At 38.3% G+C, this 27,708-nt stretch overlaps 1 long non-coding RNA gene across 2 annotated transcripts; it reads right to left on the bottom strand.

Annotated features, from left to right (window-relative positions):
* Positions 1–144: 144 nt before the first annotated feature.
* LOC111098609 lies at positions 145–19,978 on the bottom strand. 2 transcript variants are annotated; one of them, XR_005368991.1, is made up of 4 exons: positions 19,834–19,978; positions 6,031–6,361; positions 5,408–5,524; positions 145–2,200 (listed from the first exon to the last, which is right to left on the bottom strand). It is a non-coding gene; the product is annotated as an uncharacterized LOC111098609 (long non-coding RNA). The 2 variants fall into 2 exon arrangements; XR_005368990.1 differs by lacking the exon at positions 5,408–5,524.
* Between the last annotated feature and the right edge of the window lie 7,730 nt (positions 19,979–27,708).

The raw sequence follows: 27,708 nt of genomic DNA, 5'->3' as shown, positions 1-27,708 counted from the left end.
TGTGGCTGTGTCTCCTTTCATTTCTCATGCTTGGGACAGGCTTTCTCTGTTTTTGCTTTTGTGTCTTGTGAAACCCTCCACGTCCCAGTGATCTCTAGGAGCTGCCTGGCAATGCGTGTAAAGCTTTCAACTTTAACTTCTTCAGGATGGTTTTATTATTTCAGTGGTGTCTTCCCATCCCCCCCTTCTGAGTCTTTAGATTTTCAAATTCCACTTCCACTAAAATCCACCAGCCCATTTGCATAATGTTACCCCATTTAATTCTCACTGCAACTTCAGGCTGCAAACATAAGAAAACGGAGACTCCCGCGGGGTGAGTCAGTGGCCCAGCCCTGCAGCTGAGATGGTAAAGCCTGATGTCAGAGGGGCTCGGTGCCTGCCAAAGCGGATGCTTCTCGGCCGTGCTCTGCATCATCATCATCTGGCCCAGTTTTTGCCACCTTCTGCCTTCGTGTCTTTGAAAGATAAAAACCCTGACTGCTGATTCTTTGACATGGATCATCCTCTCATGAGAAATCTGAAACCTCCTGTTAAGTTTTCTGGGCCCTGTTGTGCTAGGAGGACCTTGAAAGGACTCCTTCATGAAGGAGCTGCGTGCAGGGGTGGGAGCTGTGATGTGCAAACACGCATTGGCCCTGGCAATGCTTAATTATACAGATCCTGCTTCCAAATCATGTTCAAATCCCCTCTGTTTATTTTCATCTTCTGTTCTCTTATTTCCATTGCACGAATGCCATTTTGCGCCTTCTTCCTCTCCGAAGCAAGTCAGGCATTGCCAGTGGCCTGGCCTGCACGTTGAGATTTTCAATATCACCTCCCTCTGTCTCCTTTGAGAGCACTGTGCCTCTTGCTTCAGCTTTCCTGGAGTGCCCTTTGTAGATCTGAAATATTTTCATCTTTGGTTTGTCCACTATTGTCAAAATGATGCCATCTGCATAAGGCACCTAGGCTTATTAACTAACCTCCGATAGCATCTCTCTTTTTAATCATTTCCATTTGTCTTCTCTCCGATTTGTTATTTATCTCTTCTTGAGAGGGTCTACAGAGCACACATGAAAATAGAGGACTGTGTGGGTAGACCTGCCTCACTCTCCTCGTCACATTAATTTATTTCTCCCCCCACCCATTGAGCATTAGAATGTGGGTCACTTTGATATATAACATCCTAGCCTATTTTAGCAGCTTATCTGGCAAACGCTATTTTGGATCCAGATTTAAAGAAAGAATTATTATAGTTAATCATCAAAGCCATATTTTTGAGTAAGCTAATTAATAATTTTCCCACCTCTCTATTTTGGCCTGTTTCAGATCTCCTCTGAAATTCACAATCAGCTATTTTTGGATCTCTGGCATATCATTTGCCCTGCGTGTCATGCCTTCTGCTAAGCCTGCCAACCTCTGCAGCGACATGTCTACGAAGCCTGGTGATCAGTGCTCAGTTATGTTTCGTGGCACACATCACTTCTGTTTTATGTGACTTATCATTTTCTCTCTGAAAGAACATTTCCTTGATTTCTAATTTCCCTTTCCGTACCGTCTTATTGTCTATTTTTAACATGTCAAAATGAACCCTAATTTCCTCTTCTTTGCATACTCCATATTTTCTGTCTGATATTTTATTCTTGTCTGACATTTTCTTTATACTTTCTACCTCTATGATATACACAGATTCTCTCACCTGTATTTAGAGTTTTGCTATGTTAGCTTTCACTTATTTCCTCTTCTTTGCTGTTCTGTTCTTGCCCTTTCCATCAAATGCTTCCTCAGTCTTATAGAATATTGACTTTCTTCTTGAATGCCTTGTCTTTACTCAGCCTCTTTCAAAAATCATTCTTCATATACTGGCAACTTTTTCACATACTCCCTGACATCTGATAAGGGCCATCTAAGCTGCACTCTCGTAATCAGTCCTCCTAGAAATTCTTCCTACCCTAAGAACTCATCCTCTGTTGACTGAAGGTTAACTCCTTTAGCTCTAAAACTATCCTACAAAAACCTTTGTAGGCTTTTTTCAAGGATGAGGTTGTCTGCTATTGAGCATCAGGAAAGGCAAGGGACTGAGGTAGAGATGCAGGTTTCCCATGAAATCAGCCTGGAGTGGTTCTGCGTGGCAAGGTGGTGGCCCAGTCAGGCACTTTTTGTCAGGCACTAACGAATGGGGCTTTGGAAGGGGAATCAGACTTCACTTCTTTAGACAGACCTGTAAGAGAAGAGCAGGGCCCACAGCTCTAGCATCCTGACTTCATTATCTTAAGTCTTTTTTTTTTTTTTAAAGATTTATTTATTTATTCATGAGAAACACAGAGAGAGAGAAAGAGAGAGGCAGAGACACAGGTAGAGGGAGGAGCAGGCTCCATACAAGGAGCCCGATGTGCGACTCGATCCCAGGTCCCCAGGATCACAGCCTGGGCTGTAGGCAGCACTAAACCGCCGCGCCACCGGGGCTGCCCTCATTATCTTAAGTCTTTGGGCTCATCTTCATCATCCTTCCCTATCAGCTCTAGTGAACTGGACTTCATTTCTCAAATGAACCAGATCTTATTGTCCCTCGCCTTAGGCCCTCATGCTGTTCCCTCTTCCTGGAACAGGTTGGCCTCCCATCCCAACATCCAGTCTTTACCCTTTAGTCTTGGATGGGGTCTTTTCTGTTCTCATTCCTCGGGTTAGATACATCTCATATGTGTTCTCATAACACCTTAAATATACCCCAATGTAGCTTTTGTCATGCTTATAACTATTCGGGCCAGTCTCTAAGTTCTCTGAGAGCAGCACATGCTCCTCTCAAAGGCGTCCTTCAACAATGTGGCTGGAGGGACAGACTGGAGTCATGCTACCTATGACACTTACTGGTTGATGGACTTGAGAGGGTTGCTCTCCTCTCTGTGCCTCATTTCCTTACCTATAAATCAGGGATGTTATACTTGTCACTTTTTGTTTCTGATAATCAAGTGTTTAAAAAAATTCCCAGCCTGACTCCTAGTAAGTGCTCTGTGAAGTGGCTATAAAGTTTATTACAATAATAGTTCTTAGTAATTATTATATATAGTTATATTACATAGTATTGTATATAATATATAATATGTATTGTTATATTATATTATTTTATTTTACTAGTCACAGACACAGTCCCAGGATATCTAGCACACTATTTGCCATAGAAGAGTGCTAAATCAATGCTTGTTGAATAAATGAACAAATGAAAGAATGAACAATATTAAAAATAACGCATTCAGGTAAACAACCGAGGAACACAAGACAATGTATATAACCTAGAACATGTGAGAATGGGAACCTCCCACAGGCTATACTGGGCTCTTTTTCCTTGTGATTGGCAGATAGATCTAGAAAGGAGCAGACCTTCTGGGGGAAACTTCATCTAAAAATAACTGGGCACTGATAATTAGTATGTGCTTTAGCGATATCCTTTGTTATCTCAGGAAACTTCCTTCCTGGCCTCTTTCCAAATTACACTTCTGCCAAATTTCTCAGCTTTATGAGAAATCTCTGCTTTTCCTATGGCATTATAAGAAGAGGGAACCTCTTTCATATGTTACAAGCTACATTCCTTCTTATGCACTAATCCTACCAACTCTTTCACATCCCCCTTTTCACTGACTTTGTTTTCTCTTTGACAGAGAGTTAGCTGGGGCATGCAAATAAACATCCCACAATCCTATGCTCTTCCAAGTTTCTAGCTATTTTTTGTATAGACTATTTGTTGTTGCTGTTACTCCTTCCGTTCTTATCGCCTTTATGGATAAGCAACCAACGTCTTCTCAATTGGTTGTATGCATAAAAAAGCAGGGTGTTTGTACATTCCTCATTCTTCCTTTTTCCTTTTGAGATATATAGACATTCACATGTCTAATCCCATATCAAATTTTCCTTGATATTGCTGCATCCAAATCTTAATTTTCCATAACCCGCTTTAAAAAAAAATTCATTTATTTATTTTAGAGAGAGAGGGAGTGGGTAAGTGCACCTGAGCAGGGGAAGGACAGAGGGAGAGAGAGAGAATCTCAGGTAGACTCCGTGCTGAGTGTGGAGCTGACATGGAACTCCTCTCACCTTCCTGAGATTATGACCTGAGCCGAAATCAAGAGTCAGATGCTTAATCAACTGAGCCACTCAAGTGCCCCTTCCACAATCCACTTTTGCATTTTGCACTCATTGACTTGATAGCTATTGAAAACTTACAGTGTGGTGTAAGGAAGGTAAAAGCCATAGGTCTTTTAAGGAAGTGCATTGTCTTTTATAACATTAATTTTGTGGTGTTTTGCATATAGTAATAGTAAATGATAATAGTAATAAAAATTCTAGTAAAAATATAACATTTATTCAGCCTTTCCTATGTATCAAGCATTGTTCAAAGCAGTTTACATAAAAAACTCACCTAATTTTCACAAAAAGCCTATGAGTACTATTTGTATCCCTACTTTGTAAATGAGGAAACTGAGTAACAGATCCTAACAATTGCTTGTTATTAAACATACGTTGAACAGAAAGATGTAAATTTTTTAAAAAAATTAAACAGCCTATTATTGTTAATCTAATGAGATTAAAAATTGTTAATTTTTGATATGGTAGATTATACAAGCTCCAAGGAGGGAAAATTATGATATGTGATGTCCTGAAGTAAGTTTTGAATTATGGTTAGTTTGGTCATTGGAGGATAGAGAATATGTGGAGCATAAGAAGAGAAAGAATAAAAATGCAAAATCAACTAAGTGTGGACTTTGACATGGTCTAAATATTTTATACTTTTTATCTAATGTAGACCTCAAATTATTCACATGAGATAGTTCCTATTATTACCTCCATTTTATAGAAAAGAAAATCGAGGTTCAGAGAGCGTCAATATGTGGTCAAGGTCACAGACCTACAAACTGAAAAAGGAAATTCAAGAGACCAATAGCAAACATGAAAAAAATTCAAACTTACTAGTTAAGAAATGCAAACTAGTATAAAGAAATACCATTTTCACTATCAAATCAAGCAAGATCTTAAAAACAATATTGAACTAATGATAATAAAATGGTTGTAGAATGTATATAGGCAATGAGAGTTTTAAATGTCACAAACTGCATGATGAATAAATTGGGAATATATACACAGTGGTCCTTAAACTATTCACTACTTGATCTCAATGATTACATTTTTAAAATTCATAAATAAATGAAATTAAAATACAGGTTTCCCCTGCTACCTGAGAGTGGAACATGCCTGTGAAAACTTTTGTAAACCCAAACAGCATAAACTGAAAGAGCAATTACCACTAATTTACATGGAAAAAAATTTGAACATTCTGAGATCCCACAAATAATCTCTCTGAGGCTTTTCTGATACCTTAGGATACCCCTTGCTCACAGATGCACAAAATAAATCGAGATAAAGCACAGATGCTCACAGACAGAGTTCAAAGCTATGGCAGCTTGCTGCTGAGAGGCTGAGCGTAGTGCCCAGGGAAGGAGCTTAGTGGGGCCCCTCTTGCTAGTGGGGTATGCGCTGTCTCCATAACAGCTCCCTACAAAACAAATGGTGAACATTATTTTCACTTTTTGCCTTGCATCCTAAAAGCAAAAATCCTCTCCAGATCTAATTTGGTCAGCAAAAACAGGAAATAATGCAGGTCTTTTGTGAAAGTGAAGTGGTGTGAAACAAACTTTTAAAAAGCGGGAGGTATCAAAGGGTGCCTGGGTGACACAGTCAGTTAAGTGTCCGACTCTTGGTTTCAGCTCAAGTCATGATCTCAGGGTCTTGAGATCAAGCCCTGTGTCTGTGTCAGGCTCCTGGCTCAGCGGAGAGTCTACTTAGGACTCTCTCTCCCTCTTCCTCTGAGCTTCCCCCACCCCCCTGAGTTTTCTCCCCCCCTCAAATAAATAAGTAAATAAATCTTTTAAAAAACGGGGGTCAGTATGAATATTTACTTAAAGTCTTTTCACTGTGGCTGAATTTATGTTGGGAAAAAATTGGAGAATAACTCAAGTCTGAAAACTAATTAGATGGTTGGTTATATGTAATGCAGCGTACCTTTATACAACGAAATGTCGCATTGCTGGTGCTTTCAAAGACGATCTTTCAGAATGTGTTAGTAAAGGCTGAAGTCAAACAGAAACAACCCTGGATTATTCGGATTAAGTTCTGCTAAAGTAACAAATATCAGCAGTGTAGAGGCTTAAAACATAAAGATTCATTCCTCATTGGTGCAGCATCTGCGGTGGGTTCGGCAGTGCCCCGGGGCAAATGGAGATGAGGCCTCAGTTGGCTTCCAAAGGGTAGATCAGCCTGAGATTTTGGGGTTCACTTCTAATCTTCAGCGCCTCAATCCAGTAACCTCAACTAGCCTTGCGGTTCTTGGTACCTGCAAAGAGGTGGGAAACGTATTCCTTTCACCTGCCATAGATTGCAAAAATTAGTGAGATAAAATTTTCTAAAACAGGTGTATATTATTGATCTCAATTTTTTATTGTTTATAACATCATTTAGATACAGATATAGTTATAGATAGAGACAGAGATACATACCTATGCGTCTAAACCAAGGATCAGGGCAAAGGGCCCTTGTCAGATCTGGCTAGCTGCTTGTTTTTATATAACCAACCAGCTAAGAATGGTCTTTAATGTAATGAAAAGGTTGGATAATATTTGGTGACACATGAAAATTATCTGGAATTCAAATTTCAGTGTCTTTAAATAAAATTTTATTGGAAACACAGTCATAAACCTTCATTTGTCTTTGACTGATTTCAGATTCAGCAGAGGAGTTGAGTAGGCACTACAGAGATTCACATGACCCACAAAGCCTAAAATATTTACTATTTAGGCCTTTTCGGAGTTTGCTGATTCACTGCCCTAAATACTTAGGAAAAGTAGGTTTGAAAACAAAATTGTCATAGTACTTACTTGAATGTTCGGGATTTAAGATTTTTTTTAAATTTTTAATATTTCTATTTTCTAAGATTTCTACAATGAATAGATATTATGGCCATGTTTGGGGAAAATTAGAAAATTAATAAAAATAAAAGTAACTCATATGTAGAATCACTACGAATATTCTTTACATGAGTAGTTGCAAATAACTGCCTTCTCTCTAGAGGCCTCCAGCCTACACAGGAGAGGAGGGAATCATTGCTGAAGGGCTGAATTCCTTTCCAGTCTCTTGTCCCAACCCTCTCCCCCTCATTCCAGGCTCCAGCCACACTCCCTTTCTTTCTCTGCAAATAAACTCAACTCATTCTGTCATCGTGGCCTCTACACTTGCGTCTCCCTGGAGAGCCCTTCCTTTAGATTTTCACGGGGCTGACAACTTTGTCATTCAGATCTTAGCACAAATGTCACCTCGTGAGGGATCTCTCCTGACTCCTCTGTGTAATGCTGTACAAAATCTCAGTCAGTCTCTATCACATTTTCCTGTTTTTTTTTTCTCTATGCACATATCACTATCTGCTTTGTTTCGTTCATCTATTTATATTCTTATTGTCTGTGAGAACTAAAACTCCAGGAACACAGACTCCTTATCAGTCATCTGTCACTGCCCTATCCTAGAACATTGGACACTGAATACCAAAGGACTCTATAGAGAAACTGAATGAGTAATAATTGTTTCAATTATAACGCTAAAGGGTAATGTTACACACACATTGACATCCTGAAGAAGCCAGTGGGAAGCCAAATCCCTCCTGGGGAAAGTCTCTGTAGTCAGCAAAATCCCTACCTTGTCTTAGTTACCTACTGACAATTGAATTTTGAATTTAACTGTGCCAGTGGTGAAAAGAGTCAGTGGTTCTTACATCTGACATGATAGTATTGCTGATTGAAGGAAAACATGCAACTGTAAGCAAATTTAGTGACAAATAATTCAGAAGAATGTCTTTGAAAAGTCATGACTTATGGGTCCACTAATAGTGCTTTATTTTTCCACCACATGTGGATGACGGGACAAAATGTATGAATGTGTACCTAACCAACATCAACGTTTATTGGATATCTGGCTTTAAAAAAAGATGAATAAAAGATATTTCTATTTTTAAGAAACAAAGAAAATGAGGGAGAGAGATCTGTGTAATCAGGTTGTAAAGATGAAATATTATAAAGATAAAGTGCATCATCAATATAAATTTAAGATAATATAATAGCCAAGTCTATGTTATGAGCTTCATATCCCAAGTCTTAACTGCTGATGGGAGAAAGTTAGATATTCTTGGAGGTCAAAATGAAACTAAGCTTTGGCATCTTAACCATTTGCCTATGGGATTTCTGAACTTTCTTTACTGTTAGAGGAGGACAGATAAGACTCAGGGCTTAACCAAAAAAGAAGTTTCTTACAGTCCATTATTCTTAAGGGCTAAGACTTGATCCTCTTCTTCATGTTATAGTCTTGGGAATGCTGTCTCTGTTTTGATTTTTTTTCTATAATATGTATTCATATAATATCTTTTAAAATATATAAAACCAGTTATTGTCAAACATGAGTTTACTGGATTTAGGCATTCAGAAAAATAAAAATGTGTGGGAGGAAGCAAACTCCATAGATGTAGGGCAGCTAAAGAATCTTGCCCTTCCTCTGAATGTCTTTATCTGTCACATGCCCTTACATTTCTTTCAACTCGTAATTCTCATCAATTTTGTTTTTGTTTTTGTTTTTGTTTTGCATACATCCACTTGGATTCAACATCAATCTTCTCTTTTAAGGGGTCCATTATTAAGGATAAACATTTAGTATTAGTGTCAATTAAATGACGTTCCTATGAAATGCAACGGGTGAAGGAGCAGAAAATACCTAATGTCCAGAAGCAGAAAATATCTAATCTGGAGACAGGTAGCAACTGTGACCTGCTCTCCTTGGAAAATGTTTGGATGCTTGGTGCAATGCAAACCACCTTGATCTGTTATATGGCAAAAGACAAATCCCACAAGCTGTTATTTATCACCCTAAGATACATTAAAGACCAACATGGTGGTCCCAGAAAGATATTTAAAGTCCCATCACTACTGCTTTGACAGATAAGATGTTTTGTCTATGTTATTTGGAATATCTCTCAAAAACAGCATTTACAGTACAATTTACCGTAATGACTTTTATAAACCAGGTGTTGCAGTTTCTCTTCCAACACTGTCACAAAGTCAGCTATGTCCATTAAAATCTATTTCCTATTCTTCCTGTGGATAAAATGAGCAACTCTACTGTAATGCTCGTCTCCATTGTAGTCAGCTGGAGCTGTAGGACTGTGCCTCTCAATGTGAGGTGAATAAATATTATGGGAACCACTTCTAGGCCTGGACCATACACCTTCATCCCTCTGAATGCCAACAGAATGTCAACCCATGCTGAAGAAGGCTTAGCTCTCTTGGATGCATTGCTCCCAAACTATCCAGTCTGTGAATGAGATGTGCAGCAAGGTGGTCCCCATCACTCCCACTGCCCATAAAGTTCACCTGATGGTAAGAAATGAACTGCTCTTCCCACACAAAAATTTTATGGAGTGTTTTATCTTAGTGACTAATTGCAGTAAAGAATACAGAAGTCCAACAATAGGTCTAATAGCTCTCCTTCATGACCATAGTGAAGTCTCTTAATTCCTTTAGCCATTTGCACAAATGAACTTTGAGCCTATTTAGGGAAGAAAGAATATCTGTTCATCTCTTCTGTAAGTATTCAGTGAGTATGTCCCTCATGCTAACCACGTGTCTACTGGACCCACAAGGGTGAACTGTGTAGTGCTGGTGTGTATTGTAGCTGCGGTTGGGTGGTTCCAGAGCCACTAGTCATAGGATCAGTTTGCTAACTCCACAGGCAGCACATCTATGGTGTTGAAGCAGCTCCTCTGGCTTCTCTTTCTATAGCATCTTTGGGAATTGTTCTGACTGAAACATATTTCTTTTGACCTCCCAGTGAGTCTGCAAACCATTCAATAATTCTCTGCACTGAATGGTTTTCTGCTTCAGCTAGCTTCAGTGGATTCGGCTCTCTGAAACGGAAACCTGGACCCCAAGTATTAAGCATTCCAAGACTATATCTTCAGATGTCTCAGTCTTTGAACTCCAGTTTGAGAAACATTGCAGTTAATGTTAACCGTAATTATTTTAGGGTTTGGGTTGATAAATAACAGGTGACTGCTTATCCAAATTATAAAACAAGAATGGAAATTTATCACTGTCCAATTATAAGAGGGTCACTCAGATAATTTGGAGTAAGTTCATTTTTTTATTAACAGAATGAAATAGTTAATAAAAAAAATCGTTCTGTGTAAATTTGCAGACACCCAGGGAAAAATCCTAGTTTATGGCATATGGTGACACAGTGCTTGGCACAGTCATGAAAAAGCGCTCCATCAATTCTTCACAATTTTTTTTAAAGATTTTATTTATTGATTCATGAGAGACAGAGAGAGAGGCAGAGACACAGGCAGAGGGAGAAGCAGGCTCCATGCAGGGAGCCCGATGTGGGACTCGATCCCGGGACCCCAGGATCACGCCCCGGGCCAAAGCCAGGCGCTAAACCGCTGAGCCACCCAGGGATCCCAATTCTTCAACAATTTTAAACATAATGTTATTGCTAAATGCCAAATGAGATATGATGTGGAAGTGCTCTCTGAAATGGTAAAGTGCTGTACCCATTGTTGAGAGTATCATCTACATAAATGCCTCACATTTCCTTGGTACCATAGGGACAATAGTCCAGTGTCACATTATTGTAACTGAAGGATAATCCTCCGTATATTTTATCTATTGGAGGCATAAATAGAAATTACATAAAGCACCCTTCACTCCACAGACAAGATTCCAGTTAAGTAGCATTAGTATAAACAAGAGGAGTCCAATAATTGAACGCCCGTAGTGATTCTCTAGGTCAAGATAGAAGTCTACGCGTAGAACAGTTTAAATTACTGCTTCTCATGTTCTACTTCACTTTGGGGATCTCCAGCTGCCATTATAACACCTTTCACTAGACTGAACTTGCAATTGAAAATAAATCAATCTTGAGGTGATTGAAATTACTATTGCCTGACTTCTCTTACTTTGTCATTCCACAGGAAACTAGCATCACAAGTGGATAGAGAATGAGCTGACATTTTTTTCTTTCATTTGGTGGCATCACAGGCTTCGAGAAAAGTTAATCATAATGTTATTTTTTTTCTCTGAACACTAACACATGAATTATAAGTTTCAGCATCTGTTTTCCATATTTATTTCAGATATATTATCATCCTCAGTTCATATGTCCTCTGAACTCGATATTAAAATCTCCTCTTAGTTCCAGATCTTACAATTCAAAAATTAAAAAAATCCCTGATATAATATTTCTCTGTATATATCAATATATAATACCCCATGGATGACCTAAATTGTGTAGATCATTTTCTTGATTAATTTCCTAGGTAACAATATTCCATTTTCTTTGAATTCATTAATTCTACTTTTATTGCTCATGACATTTGCATAGTCACTCACAGAACTTCATTTTTGCCCCCACTGACTTCTTCAAGCCCTTTCTGCCTGAAAGACAATAAAGAGAAAAAGCTAGTAGATCACTTCTACTAACTCATAGCTGTTTTGTTCATTCCTTTATAGTCAAGCAACCAATATGTTTTCATTTACCTCATTGTTGTTCAGATTTCACCTCTACTTACTGCCTCTCCACCACGCAGGTCTCATCCTACCTCGCACCTGCAGTCAGGTTTTAGCCACCCTGCCAATTTCCTGATGCGATTCCCCTTTCCCCTCTTCACCTCCACACATTTCTTTGACCTGGTCCCAGCCTCTGAAGGTTATTTATGAGGCTACGAAATTGTTCAAGTATCTATACTCATTCCCCTCTGTCTCTTGCAAATGTTACCAAACCCCAATATTGTAAGACTTATGAAAAAGAGTTCAGGCATGAAAGTGAACAAATGTAAAGATGTTTCTTTGCTACTCAACACCATAGAAACTACAGTATGCTCATCCTCACATTAAATTGCCAGGAGGGCATAGAATAGAGAGGGTATTGAGCAATTCCCATATAGAATGTGTTATGAATTTGGAGGGGAAGGGAGAGAACATTAATATCCAACGGAATGCCAGTGTTTTCCAAAACACCATTAAAGGAAAGCTAATCTGTGAAAATCATTTTGGAAAAGCCTGTTGTTAAAATCTGAACATCAACTCACCCATTTTTAAAATCTCAACAATCGTCATGAGCCATAATCTAGGTGGTCTTGTGACACAGTCTACACAAGGCTTGTTCATTTCTACTTCTGTGGAATCGTTTCCACTTTGTGTGTCAGACGTTCCCAGCTAAGATCATCTTCCTTTTCCTCCTCACTAATGATTGCCAGACTGCTATGATTTAGGTCAAAATCCCCCATCCCCCCCCAAAAGCCTTCCTTAATGATCTCCATTTTAGGCTCTTATGCTTTGTGTTAGAGCCATAGTAGATATGCAGATTTTTACTCTTCCATCTAAGGATTACATCCCCATAGATATCAACCTTGTCTTTCTGATTGCAGTGTAAACTTCTTTTCAAAGTGTGAAATTTTGAATTATTTTCTTAATCCTTACTGTGTATGCCTCTAAAATGAGTCACACATAATTTTTTAATGTGATAACTTCCTCATATAAATTGTTGTTTGTATCTACAAATGTAAAATATCCTCCGGCTGCTATACTGAGGAAGCACCCTGCCAATATCCCTGGATACATTTTAAAAGGAAGGTAGCCTCATGGTGAGTGAACAGCTGACAGTGACAGACATTCAGGACTTTCATGTAAGTGAACACTATCCCTGACAGCTTATGCATGACCCAAGAAAACATCTTGCAATATACTATAAAAGAAGGAACTAAATGGTTTTCAGTAGAGACTTCATCTATAGTGTTTTATAAGAGACAATATATGTATATATCCTACATCTATAATACAAATTATGTAAATGTAAGTATCAAGGGATTAATGCATTTAGGAATGAAATATATTAAAATTTTAGCACTTTTTAATTCTGAGTGATGGATGCGTGAAGGACGATTGTGTTCTTTGTAACTTTCCATGGATTCATATTTCTTCTAAAAATGAAGATAGCAAACCATTCTGCATAATTAACAAGATTTTTTTTTCTGGAGAACGCTTTATACCTTGATGTCACTTGATTTGAATCCTATAGATCATTTTGTATTGAGTCTCTATGTGGCAGACTTTTTGAGTATAATTGCCTCCGTTAGTGACCCAAGTGTACTGCTTTGCATGAGTTAACAGTTTTAATTTTAATTACTACTTTAGAATTTTGTTATATAAATTGCACAACGTGGTGATTAAGAGTGTTGACCCCCCTGATGCAGTCAAAATCTGCATATAACTTTTGACTCCCCCAAACCTTAACTACTAATAGCCTACCGTTGACCAGAAGCCTTACCAATGACACCGCGATTAGTACTTACTTTATATGGTGTATGTATCATATTCTAAATGCTTCCAATAAAATATGGTAGAGAAAGGAAAATGTTAAGAAAATAACAAGGAAAAAGAAAGTACATTTACAGTACTGGACCGTATTGAAAAAAGTCTGCATATGAGTGGATCCAGACAGTTCAAACTGAGATGTTCGAGGGTCTACTGCACCTCATTTTCGGTACACGTGGGTCTGCTCCAGACAGATACATCCACACTTGACTTACTGAAAAACTGTCCAGCTTCCTGAGTCTGTTAGGATGAGAGTCAGACTGTAAAGCAGGGTTTCTCAAAGTGTGGTCAATGGGCCACCTAGAAGAATCATCTGGACAAGGGCTTGGCTTTGAAGTGAATGGGAGCCTTCACGCATGAATCCCAGGCACCTGTGTCTATGTTCTCACGCACACGAGGGAAGAACATTCTTTCTAGACTGTTGAGCATAAGGCTTTTGCTAGTTTTCTTACTACAGGTATCAGGCTTCTCTTGGTAACACTTCAATCTTAGCAAATAATTTTTTATTGCAACTACATTAAAACTTACTATTCCATGGACACACTCATGCAAAATGTCCTGTACAACTTATTATCAAATATTAAAAATAGAAAACTCTTCTGAAGAGTGGAATTCAGTAATTATAAATTTATTTTAAAAATTTTATGGGGGAAAATATGACTCCTTATGATACTTGTAGTCTAATAATTTCTTTATAATTTTTATGCTTAAGCAATACTCTGCTCACTGTATAAAATCTATTCTATGTTAGTGTGTCACCTCATTAAAATTATAGAGACAGAGTTGACTTTTTTTTTTAAAGGAAAGAAGACAATGAGACAATAGCCTAAGGATTAAAACATATATGACTTTGTCTCAATGCCTTGGACTTCACATATTTATCCAGACATTGTTTTAAATTTGGCTCTTCCTTGAAAATATATTGGCACTTCATAAAATTTAAAAAATATTTTAAAGCGATATTATTCAAGGTATGTTCTGTGGAGAGTGAGTGACCTCTGTACACTCTGAAAGAGAATATTTAAGATTTCATTTTGACTAACATGTGAGTACCAATTAGCAGTGCTCCTTGTTCTCAGTGTCTTGTCTCCTGGATGCTCTGTGCCAAAAGGGCAGCAGAGGAAAAAAGCTACGATGGAAACTCTTCTCAGAAATATTCGACTACTGTCCCTGTATATACACTCTTCTCCTGCTGAAAGGTAAACCTTAATTAATTTTAAGTAGAATAGAAATCTAGGAAGTTTATTTTTATAAAGATAATAAATGAGGTAAATTTTACCAAAGCAGAATGTAGATCATGGATGTCTGGCTTTAAAAATCTCCTCATAGGGGGGCACTTGATGGGATGGGCACTGGGTGTTATTCTATATGTTGGCAAATTGAACACCAATAAAAAATAAATTTATATAAAAAAATCTCCTCATAGGGATGCCTGGGGGGACTCAGGGGTTGAGTGTCTGCCTTTGGCTCAGGTCATGATCCTGGGGTCTCGGGATTGAGTCCCACATGGGGCTCCTTGCAGAGAGCCTGCTTCTCCCTCTGGCTGTGTCTCTGCCTCTCTCTCTGTGTCTCATGAATAAATAAAATCTTAAAAAAAATCTCCTCATAAAGATATGAAATAGCATCATTATTATATTTTACGTAAAATGCATTCTCTTTTGGTTCAAAATAGTCTTAACTCAGTGCCCACACTGCTCTGACTGCCATGATATCTTGCTTTCTCCCTTATAAATAATTAAATTCCACTAAAACTGATGACTTAGGTCCTTAAAAGAAAGGACTTCCAGTCTTAAAGTCATGTTAGAATTTTAAAGCATTTTACATAAGCAGAAAATCTATTTTGTGATGAAATCAACACATTTGACTCTGTAGTTTCAAGTCTGTGATTAGGAGACATCATTTTTTTGACTCAGTAAAATTGATGTACACCATTGTCCCGAGGAGGCCGAAATCGAGGGTTGCATGTCTGTCTTCCATGCACGCTGCTTGTGGGAAAGGTGGAAGGCTTCTGTCCAGCCTGAGGAAGTTGCAGAACTGAAAGAGGATCCTGATTTGCATGCCCTGTGTCACTCCCCCACCCCGGGACAACTAGATTGGCAGCTAGCAGTCGCTGGGTAAGGAAAGGGACCATAGAAACTCTATAAACACATGCATTTACTATCTTTACTCACATGTGCTTGTGCAATGCTATGTATTTTCCTTGGTGCCTGTAGACAAGACCAATGCCCTCTTGGCTGTGATTGCTCCCTGCTTCTCCCTCTCCCTCTCCCTCCCCAGTTTCTCAGGAGCAGATGTGTCTTTAATCCCAGGGCCCCTGCACAGCATCCCCTCTGCTCCTACACTCCTCCGTCCCAGATCCCCATCTACTTCCTTCTCTCCCTTTCCAGAAGTACCTGCTACAATGCATTTGGTATATTTTCCCGACTACAGGAGGTGAGCAAGATTTATTTTCATTTTTTTAAACTCTAATCTTATTAAAGAGTTAGACAAATGAATGGCTACGTCAAAACAGATCATTTATTTGACCATTTTGACAGAACTAACCAGTTGTTAACAGGCAGTTCAGCATTTACCAAGGTCTTTCCTTTTTTTTTTTAAAGATTTAATTAATTAATTAATTTTTATTTATTTGAGACACAGAGAGAGGCAGAGACACGGCAGAGGGAGAAGCAGGCTCCCTGCTGGGAGCTCGATGAGGGACTCGATCCCAGGACTCTGGGATCACGATCTGAGCCACCCAGGTGCCCCTACCAAGGTCTTACCCAAGGAAATGCAGGAGCCTTCATGTGCTGAGAACCTTCCAGGCCATGTTTTCTGCTTCTTCCAGAAATTTTCTCGTTTAATTTTCACAATAATTATAATTCACTTTGATAGGCCACATATGAGGCATGAGAAAACTGAAGCCCAGGGTGGCTAAGAGACTTTTTCTGATTTAAAATAGGAAAAAGCTGTGGTAGTGCTGGATAGTCTCATGATAATAAATCATTTCTGAATGAATGAAATAATGCCCGCGTGCATGAGTAAATGAATTAATGTGACACATCCTGCCTCTAATTAGCTTATATATACCATCTGGGGAATATTTACTATCTGAGAAAGGAAGAACAATTGGGATACAGTTGGGAAATTGAAATCTGACTAATGATAAAGACCACATGTACTATTTCGATAAATTGGACTATATGACATCAGAGGAGGTGAGATCAAAGTAAACCATTTGTAGGTCACAAACATACACACAGTTGTGAATTTGTGACTGAAACCTTCAAGGCTGGGTGAGAAGAGCCCAGAAAATATTAGAGAAAAGTAAAATGCCGTTTTCTTGTTTGCTTTTATGCTTTGTTCCATGTGCACAAAGCAAATATCTGCTTATTGAAGCTCACTTATGCTTAAGTCAATAAAAAGGATGGCAGGAGAGCAAGCAAAGCCTTTATGGTTCACGATGCCAATTTCATAATCGATAGCAGTGGCAAAAGCTGCAGTCACTAATATTGACTATTAAGATGCACAGAAATGAAGCATGGAGGTTGTTTTTCTACCCTTTACCTTATTTTTTCTCCCTCACATAGCTGTGTCTTCATGAAGTAGGTTCATTCACTATTGGTCTGATTGGGTTTGACCTTTATTAACCACCCAATTTTCAAAAATTTCTCTGAAGTGATTTACAAAGACAAAAATATGTGCACTCAGCTCTGTTATGGATAAAATTTAATCCATTTATAAACTTTCCAACAACAAGCTTCCTACACAACTTCTGTACATTACTATGTTTGTATGAGCCTTTGTGTAAAAAATAAAATGATAATATTGGTTTTGCTACATTAGAGTTAAGTGAATTACTTGGGCAATTTATATAAAGTGGGAATATCCAGTGATTAAAGTGTGATTCTATAAATCTGTGATTATTTATATATTAACCTTCACATACATGTTTCAGCCCCTGCAGACATGTGTTTGTTCCGTTCCTCTCACCTGTACTTTAATTTTTATTAATGGCCCTGTTGGGATGGGAATTTTTTTCCTCTACCCTTAGAGATTCTTCTGGTTGATCTAAGAATCAAATTGACATGAGACAGATTAACAGAAGAAAATGAGATTTAATTACATTATATATGCACAGGGAATCCATATAAACATGTGAGCTTCCAAAGATAGTCAGAAAAAAATGAGATATATATGTCATCCTGAACCCAGGAGAAGAGATAGAGGCCTGGTACTTCATTGGGAAGGAAAACAATCCATAGGAAGAAGAAAAAGAGTAAATGTTTGGTTACAACTGTTTGCTGAGTCATGAGGAAACACTCAGACACAGAGAGGAATTTTAACAAACTTTGCTGAATCCCTCCCTGTTGATTGTTCCTTGTTCATATTATACTGTGGGTGTCTCTGATGGTAGTTCCCATCCTGGAGCAGGTGCTGTATCTAAATTATCTTACGGAGTTAGGGGGACTTGCACAGATTCTTCCTGAGTCTTTCAGACCTTGCTTGTTTTAAGCTCAAAAAATCTGCATGTCACAATCAGACATTTTGGGGCCACTGATTTTGAACGCCTGACTTTTGTTAAATTGAAATAATTCTTTCTTAGACATGCTGAAGAGTGCACTAGTTTAGAGAAGAAATCTGGCACCAGACAAACCTGGGACTGAATCTTGACTATTCCATTTTTCTAGCTTTGTGTAATATGCTATATTATTTTGTTTTTTTACCTGAGACAAACAAACAAAAAAAGAAGGATAAAAAAAAAGTTCATATGTATTTCTTTTAGGCTTGAAAGAGCTAATGCATGTAAAGTCACTTACCACAGTACCCGGCATAAGGAAACATTCAAAAATGATAGCTTTAAAGTTGTCTGTATTATTTTTCTTCTTCGTCGTCGTCTTTTTTTTTTTTTTTTAACTAGAACCTGCCTCATTCACAACTAATAATCAAATCACAATTTACAAAGAGATGTTTGAATATGAAACAAACTATCTGGACAATTCAGATTTTACAATTTGGATATGAAATACAATGAAATTGAAGTACTGACCAAAAAGTCAATGATCTATTTCAATTTACTGCCTGAGACATGACCTAACTTTGTTAAAAGGTAGTCAGACAGACAGACGAAATATATGCATTTATAGAACAGTTATCACTTTGGTTTTGCATTATTCATTGTCTCTCATTTGTTCTCTAGTACTTGACATGCCTTCAATGCATTTTTAGTTTGGGCATTTTATTAATTGAAATTTCAATTAATCTAAAGTTATCCAGGAAGATTGGAAGCTGCCAAATTTGTTTTTTTTTCTTTGAAAACTTCATTGTGCAGTAATATTCATAGCTACACCCACTCTCCAGCAATTTTGAGTTGTGTGGAATGAGTCATGCAGACATATGCATGTGTATTTTTATCTGGCTAGAAAATGTCATGCCCATCGAATTCTCAGTCTTCCAAATACATGCACTTCTGGGCTTCAAACCTCTTTCTCACTTGCATAGAATGCAAGATAGGGAATGCTGTTCTATAATGTATGTAAGTTGTTTCTTAAATCACCCAGTGGAAACTATTTGGTGCTTTGAAATGTTCTTTTAATGAGAACTACTATTGTGTATATGATTTTTTAATAAACCATTTTTATAAAACCTAAGAGAAAAATAACACAGGTCATTATCTGGAATACAAAATGTGAGGTTGCCTAATAATTAATAGATATATTTTGTTATTTTTGTTTGTTATCACATACTGTATGAAATAACACAAAATGTGCTACGATGGATATCTTATGTTTGAATATTTCTAAGAAAGTTGAACAAACACATGATGAGATTGATCAAAAATATTTTTGAATGATAAGAATTTAAGTTAAATTTCCACATTGATTGATGAAGTATCCGTTATTACTTACTATTATATTAAGTACCCCATAACAATTTGATTTGGCTATCTTACTCCATCAAAACAACTACTTCTACTTATTACTTTCATCTTTCAAAAATAATTTTATGTTATTAGCCTTGTTTAAAGTTCTTTTGACATTTCCCTCACCCTGATACTTCTTACAATCTTGAGAAAATCAAATACTTTGGCTCAAGAATGTCTTACCGTCCACATTAACCATTGAATTATTTGAAGAAACCTAATCTTACTGATCTTGCTATATGTTCTAATTTCCTTCAATGTGATGATGCAAACCAAAAATAAACAAAGATAGCTTTTCTTTAGATACAATACCACCAAAACATTGCAAAAAAGTGACGGTGCCCCTCAACACACGCAGACACCACCTATCCACCCCACCTCCACCAAATGTCAAACTTATTTGAGTCCAGGCCAGAAGTCAGATTTATTTGCAACTCTGCGTTCTGGCCGTAATCACCTTTCCAGCTTAGTCTCTACCATACTGCAGGCATGACTCACCCTTTTGTCAAGTACTCAACACTTCCCAGCTTCTGCACAGGCTTGGTCTTCTAAGGAAGATCGACATTGTGTGCTGGCTGAGGACTGGTCATATGGCTAGAAATGGGGGAAGATAGGGCTGGAGAGGTGAACTGGATCCAAAGTATGAAAGGTTTTGACCCTTTGGATATATATTCTGAGTTGCTTTTATTAGGCAATAGAAATATATTTATGATCTCATAGTAAGAAAGTACTGGAGAAGGATCAACAGTCTGGAAGTTTAAAAGATGTAAAAAAGTGATAAAATAGTGAATGAGGAGAATGCAGCTACATGGGAAGGAGATGGACTTCAGCATACTGGTAAGAGCATAAATTCAAATTCTCGCTGCCCTCCTTACCAGCTGCAGAGATTTGGACACATTACTCAATTGCTCTGATCTCATCAATGAGGACAATATAGCCTCTCCTTATGGATTTGTATGAGGATGAGGATTGAACAGAACAATACAAAGTATTTAGCATAGAGCCTAGCTCAGAGGGAGTCCTCAAGAGATATTGCCTATTTCATTATTAATATTGTTAAGTCAAACGACTTTGGTGGCATATTGGCTCTGAGTGCCAAGATGAAAGAAAGAATAAAAAATCATCCTAAGATTTCTAGCTTGAGTGCCTAGAATGAGAATAACATCAACAGAATTTGAGAAAACAGGAGGCAAAAGAGCTAATGAAGAGAAGCCAATAACTGAATTTTTTGTCTTATCTTTTATTTGAAGGGTTGGCGGGGTGTCCAGGTGGAATTTATTCCGTAGGCAATTAGAACCCGAGGCCCTTGTGGTTACAAATGAGCTGCCAACTCACCATGTGGTAAAAAGTTAGGCTATGACAAGAGCCAAACAGATAACTGTATTTTTCATTGTGCTTTTGATTTTTATCCAGTGAATTAGATTTCATTAAACTGATCATCATGATCATACAGGAATCTAAGTCTGTGTTGAATGAAATCTAATCAAAGACATAAATCATTTCACAATCAAGGCTTATAGTCTAGTCTCATGGATACTGACTCTGAGTCATTTCCTACACTTACATAATTGTATTGTATGTTTTTTTTTTTTCAGAAGAAGAATGCAGGCATAATTTTGTGCATTTTCATCTACAAAAAAAAAAATGTTTCTATTGCCTCACAAACACCAAAGATGACTCAGGGAATCTCCCCATAATCAATTCAGGGAATTTTCTCAATGTTGATGACTCCAAGAATTGAACTGTGCTGTTTGGCCTTAGCTGGGTTCTCAATGAAAATAACATTATTCATATCCTGGTGATTTGCCAACACGTTCACTGGAGCAATTATTCTAAAATGTCCTTGGTTTTCTTCACCTGCCCACTCCATTCCTTTACCTGTCTCTTTCAGATTCTCACATTTCCTCTTTCTTTTGAAAATCAAGTTTGATTTCTCAATCTCATCTATTTTGTATAGAAAAATTGCTATGTTCTCTCTCATTGTTTCCAATCTCTACCTTGCTTCAAGATGCTCACGTTATGGGGCACCTGTGTGGCTCAGTTGGTTAAACATCCAACTCTTGATTTCAGCTCAGGTCATGATCTCGGAGTTGTGAGATTGAGCCTCATGTTGGGCTCCCTGCCAGGCATGGAGCTTGCTTGAGATTCTCTCTCTCTCCTTCTCCCTCTCCCTTTTCCCCCCATACCCACACTCCTGCTCTCACTCTTTCTCTCTCTAAAGAAGAAAAAAAAAGGAGAGAGATACTCACTTTATGATTTTTCTCTACTGCTGATATATAAGGTACATGTTTTGAAAATGTGACCTTCCAGAACAGCTCCAAGATCTGACCCCCTAGTTGTCTTTTCATTTTAGTGTCTTCGACCTCACGGCCTCTGCCCTTAAACATATCTGGTCTATAGTTTCTGAATCATTGCACAGTGAATGTGTATCTCATAATAGAAAATAGTAAAATCATTTCCACCCAAAGATTGAAATGCCCAGAATAACTTCAATAATGAATGCAAATAAGAAGTTATTCACATTATCTTTATTCCCACTCATAGGAAAAAAATGTTTCTTCTCCCTGCTTAGCATCTTTAGTCCCTATTTTCTGCATGCCTCATAAGATGCTGGTCCTGCAATGCCTTATGTTGGACTTAGTTCTACGCTCTCTGTCTTGCTACATAGCAAGCACCTTGTAGCCTAACTTAATTTTTCATATATTTTTATATGAGTATTGATCATAATATAATGATTGAAGAAAATTTATTTGAAGCCAAGTTACATTAAGATCCTTATTTTAAAAGAAAACATAAAGATGAAGGCTATACATAGGGGAAATAGCTGGTATTTTATATGAACAAAGAACACAGTAACTCCCATCATCTTGGTATTTTCAGGCATGCTTGGGGAGGAAAAGGCAAATAACTATATTGCATTCATTATTCTTATTGAGTCCTATCACCTGATTAAACATGCCATCTGATTTATTTATTCCATAAACACATGATGATAGGGCTGAGAACTTGCCCTTCCTTCCTATCTCCTTCATAGACTGAATTTGTATCATTGAAAATACTGTCTTTCTGACGGGAAAGGAAGATGAGGGAATTGCTGTTCAATGGATATAGAGTTTCCCCAGATGGAAAAATTTTAGAGAATGTTGTACAACACTAGGCTTATATTTAGCAATATTGGGCTGTACACTTAAACATTTGTTGAGAGAATAGATCTCATGTTATGTGTTCTTTGCTACAATAAAAAATAATAACGTCTCTGAAATATGTAGTCCTTCCAGTGTTCACCTAAAGTTCAGTCTTCACCAAGTCACCTATAAAATGCAAATGTCCCCAGAAAATCATACGTTACATCTCCAGTGTTCTACAATAGTGCTGTGCGAGGTGTGGTCCAATGACTGGGGCTGGTCTGTGAACTATTGTTACTGATCTGTAATAGGTCTAAAAAATTGAGAGCATGAATACAGAAATTTTTACAGAAATTTAACATTGCTGCATTTTAAATGTTTATTTTTCAACAGTGTGTCTTTATAACAGATTCAAGGGAAATAGAAAGGAAAGAAAGGTTTTTCTTCACAGATAATTTGCTTCTCACTGGGGACCTGTTCCCAAGATCCCGTGATGCTAGATCTTATGGATATAGCTTAATGCTTGAAGGATTTTTAGTGCAGGAAAGTGGAAATAATTACTTTCTATAATGGAGAGTACCCTTGTGGAATTCAGTGTCCCAGAAGATACCACAAGCTGAAAGCCTACATCGATATCTTAGATACATAAATAAATTTAAGGGTGGTAGTAAATTATACTATGTCCACAGTTATGGTAAAGAACAGCCCAGGATTTTCATTAATTTCTGAAGCAAATTTTGAGGGATCATAAACTCCTTTGAGAATCTGATGAAAAACACTGTTCACTGTTCTTGAGAAAGAAAAAGTTTCAAAGGTGCATAGGGACAAATACTTGCATAAAATTTTGGGATATTTGCAGTTTGAGTTGAAGGTAATCTGGTTATAAACATTATACAGTAGAAGAGGAAATCTTAAAAGTTCTCATCACAAGTAAAGAAACCATAACTAGGTAGGATGATGGATGTTAACTGGACTTGTCATGGTGATCATTTCTCAATATATACAAACATCAAACCATTATGTTGTAAACCTGAAACCAATATAATGTCACTTATACCTCAATGAAAAAAAAAAGAGGGGATTCCTGGGTGGCTCAGTGGTTTAGCTCCTGCCTTTGGCCCAGGGCGCGATCCTGGAGTCCCAGGATCGAGTCCTGTGTTGGGCTCCCGGTGTGGAGCCTGCTTCTCCCTCTGCCTGTGTCTCTGCCTCTCTCTCTTTCTCTCTATCTTGAATAAATAAATAAAATATTAAAAAAAGGAAATACACAGGAAGACTATGGGCATTCAGGTGTCTACCCAATGGGAGTTTAGTTTAACTTTGATCCAGAATGCTTTCTCACCACGTAGTCAACATAATGAAACATGCTTTGGTGACCCCCACATGGTAAGACACAGAAGTCGGTGCTTGGGATACAGGAATCACTAAGATAAGGAAGCAACAAGCTTCCAACTGAGAGAAAATGCTGCTGCAACAAAAATTCATTATTAACAGATGTCATAGAGAGAACTAACTGCCTTTATAAGCTCTGCTCTTAATATTCCCCATCCCCACCCTCAGTTAGACCCTCTCTTTTATCTCCCTTCCTTACTGCTTCGTTTCTTGGATGACCCTTACTCATTTTTCATGACTCAGAATACTAATGATGATAATGGTAACACGGTCACAATAATGATAATAATTGTTAACATTCATTGAATTTTTTAGGTAGTAGTCATACACATACACATACGCATACACACACATCACAGGTATATGAAATTTGCTCTTTATAATAGCCCAATAAAGGAGATACCATTTTACAGATAAAGTATTGCACAGACGGATTAATTAATTTGTTCAAGATAACATAGCTATTAAGTGATAGAAGTAGACTAGAGATCTCATTTTTGCGGAGAATATTTCTGGGGTAGGTTTATTTCCCTTCTTGTGTGCTCTCAGGTAGCCTGTGTTGATCACATTATAAACCATATAAGAGTTACAGTTTATCACAGCTCAGAGTTCATGGGATACTTCCCTAACTAGATTGGATTCCAGTCTTGTTCATGTTTTTAAGTATCGTTAGTAATGAGCACAGTATCGCTAGCACAGAACACGCAATCAATAACTTTTTGTTGGATATGAGTATAAGCAGATGAATAAGTGCTTGGACAAATGAATAAATGCTTGGATGAATAAATGAACCTAATAATTAAAGAATGATTAACCCAAGGCTGAATGAATGGATCTCATAATTAAGGACCGTAATTAGTAACAAAAATCCTGTCAGGAAGAAGTGACATCCTTGTTTTCCAACTTGGTTGATGAAGGTTATTTCTGTTGGTTCTGGAACAATGGAGCTGCATTTCCCTTGACTACTCGGGGCCGATCCTACAACCAAAAAATTAACAGCAACAATGGAATGAGGGACCATATGCCATCGATCTGCATTTCTCTCTTTGTATCAGCTGGAGACTCCCACATTGACCATGAAGCGCTACCACAGTAATGATAGTTTCCAAAAGAGAAAAATCAATCAATATCTTGTTTATTAATCTACATGGTATCAAACCCCTGCCACAGGTTTTCTTCTTTTCGTGAATTGTCAATCTCAAGTCAATGTAGTCTATTTAGGGCACCTGGGTGGCTCTGAAGGTTATGCATCTGCCTTTGGCTCAGGTCATGATGCCAGGGTCCTGAGGTCGAGTTCCGCATCAGTCTCTCTGCTCAGCGGGGAGTCTGCTTCTCCCTTTACCCCTCCCCCTCCCTGTTCAGGCTCTCTCTTATACTCTTTCTCTCAAATAAATAAATAAATAAAAATCTTTTTAAAAAATGTAGTTCTACTCAGTGACAACTCGAGTAAATGATATGAATTCTGAGTATAGCCTTTTCTCTAGAGACTTTTGCAATGGCCTGTTCTCTGCATCCTGCTACTATCTCTTTCCTTCCAGTCCTTCGCACAAATACCAGATTTTTCTTTCAGGGAGATTGTTTTCACCATTGTACTTCTCTGCTCAAAATCTTCAATTATTTCTCAGCTACAGTATCAAAATCGGACTTCTTAGCCTGATGTTCAAGGCTTCTAGAGTTTCTCCAAACTTGTATGCAACTCTTATGTTTGGCTCTTTTCTTGCATCATCCTGTTTTACATTCTTCTGAACATACCTTGCTCCAGCAACATGTTCCTGTTGCCAAGTGGACTGGGGAGATCCCGGGCCCTGGGGCCCTGACATGGCCAGAGGGAGTCCCTGCAGGTTGTTGGTCTGATTGTGAGAATTCAAGGACAGACATGCAGCACAGTGGATGAGTAACACAAGTGGGAAAATTTGCTAACGTGGAAAGTGCACTCTGGAGACCTGAGAGCCAGTGAGCTAGAGAGAGAGAAAGAGAGAATGAGAGAGAGAGAGCTACAACCCCTGGGGGTTGGGTTTCTCTGTTTTATTGACACTTGTGAACTAGGAGGTGGACTATTTATTACTTGGGGCAGGGATGCAGGGCTTTGCATTTTTTCTTGCTAATTTGGTCAGGGGGTTTCTTTCTGTCCTGGTGTGTGCCAGCCTGGGCCTTTCTGGTTTAATCCAGCTTCTTGCGGAATGCTGCCCGGACAGGGTCCTGCCCTTCCCGCTAGCTGGCCATGACTTCCTCCAGGCCTGGCCTCCAGGTAGGGTTAGAACCTCACTAACTGCCCACTCTAATGGTCCCACGCAACTGAAAAATCTTTTCCCTTCTTTTCTGAATCTCCCTATTCTGCTTGTCTAATAGGCCTGCTAAAAACTCCATCATTGCTGCTGAGGGCTAAAGACCATACTTATTTTTTTTCTCTTTTAATTCTGTGGGATTTATTTTTGACACCATTTATTGGGCATTTGGTTTTACACTATCTGCGATCTATGTCCATTCATGCTTTCTTCTCCTACCTTGATGGTCAGCATCATAAGGGCAGAGATCATGCCTTAGACTTTGGCCACCTTCTATATGATCTCGAGTTTCAGTAAGGAGTATCTGCTGAATGCATGGACTTAGGCTCCTGGTGTAAATGCGTCATGAGAGGTGTTCAGAGCAGCACAGAATTCCAGACAGGAAACTTGCCAGGCTGAGTCATTCAGTAACTACAACATGTTTGCAATGTATTTCCTTATCTGGGTGTGCGAATTAGGAATAAAGGAATCTCAGTTTCAAGCGTAGTGAATAAACCTGGGTTTGATTGATTGATGATTGATTGACTTTAGAGCTAGAGAGAGAGAATGAGGAGGTGGTGTTAGGAACAGGGGGAGAGGGACAGACTCTGTGCTAAGCAGGGAGCCCCATGTGGGGCTGGATTTCCCAGGACACTGAGATCATGACCTGAGCTTGAAATCAAGAGTCAGAAGCTTAACTGATCCATCCAAGGCACCCTGCCTCCTTATAATTTAATCATTCATCTTAAAAACTATTGCTGCACATGATCCTTCCCTTGGATTTTATACAGATAAAGTGGTTTTGGCTGCAAGTAACAAAAACGGATTCCATAATAAGGAAACAATTATACCAAAATGGAAAAAAAAAAAAAAAGAAAAAGTTCAAGTAGAACAGTTTCAGATTTGGTTGATTTTGCAAGTCAGTGATGTCATGGGGGCAAGGTATTTTTTCATCTTTCTGTGCTCAAGCCTCCTACTAGTGTAATCCCCTCAGGCTGAGCTTCTTTTTAATTGCAAAATGGATGTTATGGATTCATCCCTTTGTTGAAAATGCCACAGCATTCAGTGGGAGAAACAGAAATCATTTCTTCTTTGGTCTTTCTATATAGGGAGGGAGGAGAAGCCTCTTCCTGTAGCCCCTAGCAGATTTCATAGGTCTGATGAGTTGAAACTGGATTAGGTGCTCAATTCTACACCAATAGATGGCAAGAAGAATACTACTACTACGTTTGCCTCAGCTTTGGAAGAATTCTGGTCTCATGAAGGGAGCAGATGGGTATTCGAACAAAAGTGAGGCTGGGCGGTGTGTTGGAAGTGGAAATGTCTGCTAGTAAGACAGCCAACTGTGGGGCTGAAATTCCAAAGTGCTGGTAGCCAAGGATCCCTCTCAAAAAGGTGAATACTGCTCTTCCCCCTCTGGTTTGTTCTCAAAGGACTGATTAGGCCAAAGCGTATCCTGACGCAGGGGGACACCAGCCCACGGATCAGTGGTTGGCATCCTCTGCTGGGACATTTATGACCACACAATACCAAATTTATGACCAAATTTATGACCAAAAATATATTGTTTGCATTAAATATTGGCTATGACTAAG

Source organism: Canis lupus, chromosome 13 (genome assembly GCF_011100685.1).
Source record: "Canis lupus familiaris isolate Mischka breed German Shepherd chromosome 13, alternate assembly UU_Cfam_GSD_1.0, whole genome shotgun sequence".
In the NCBI taxonomy this organism is placed as follows: domain Eukaryota; kingdom Metazoa; phylum Chordata; class Mammalia; order Carnivora; family Canidae; genus Canis; species Canis lupus.
This window is presented reverse-complemented; position numbering and strand designations above follow the sequence as displayed.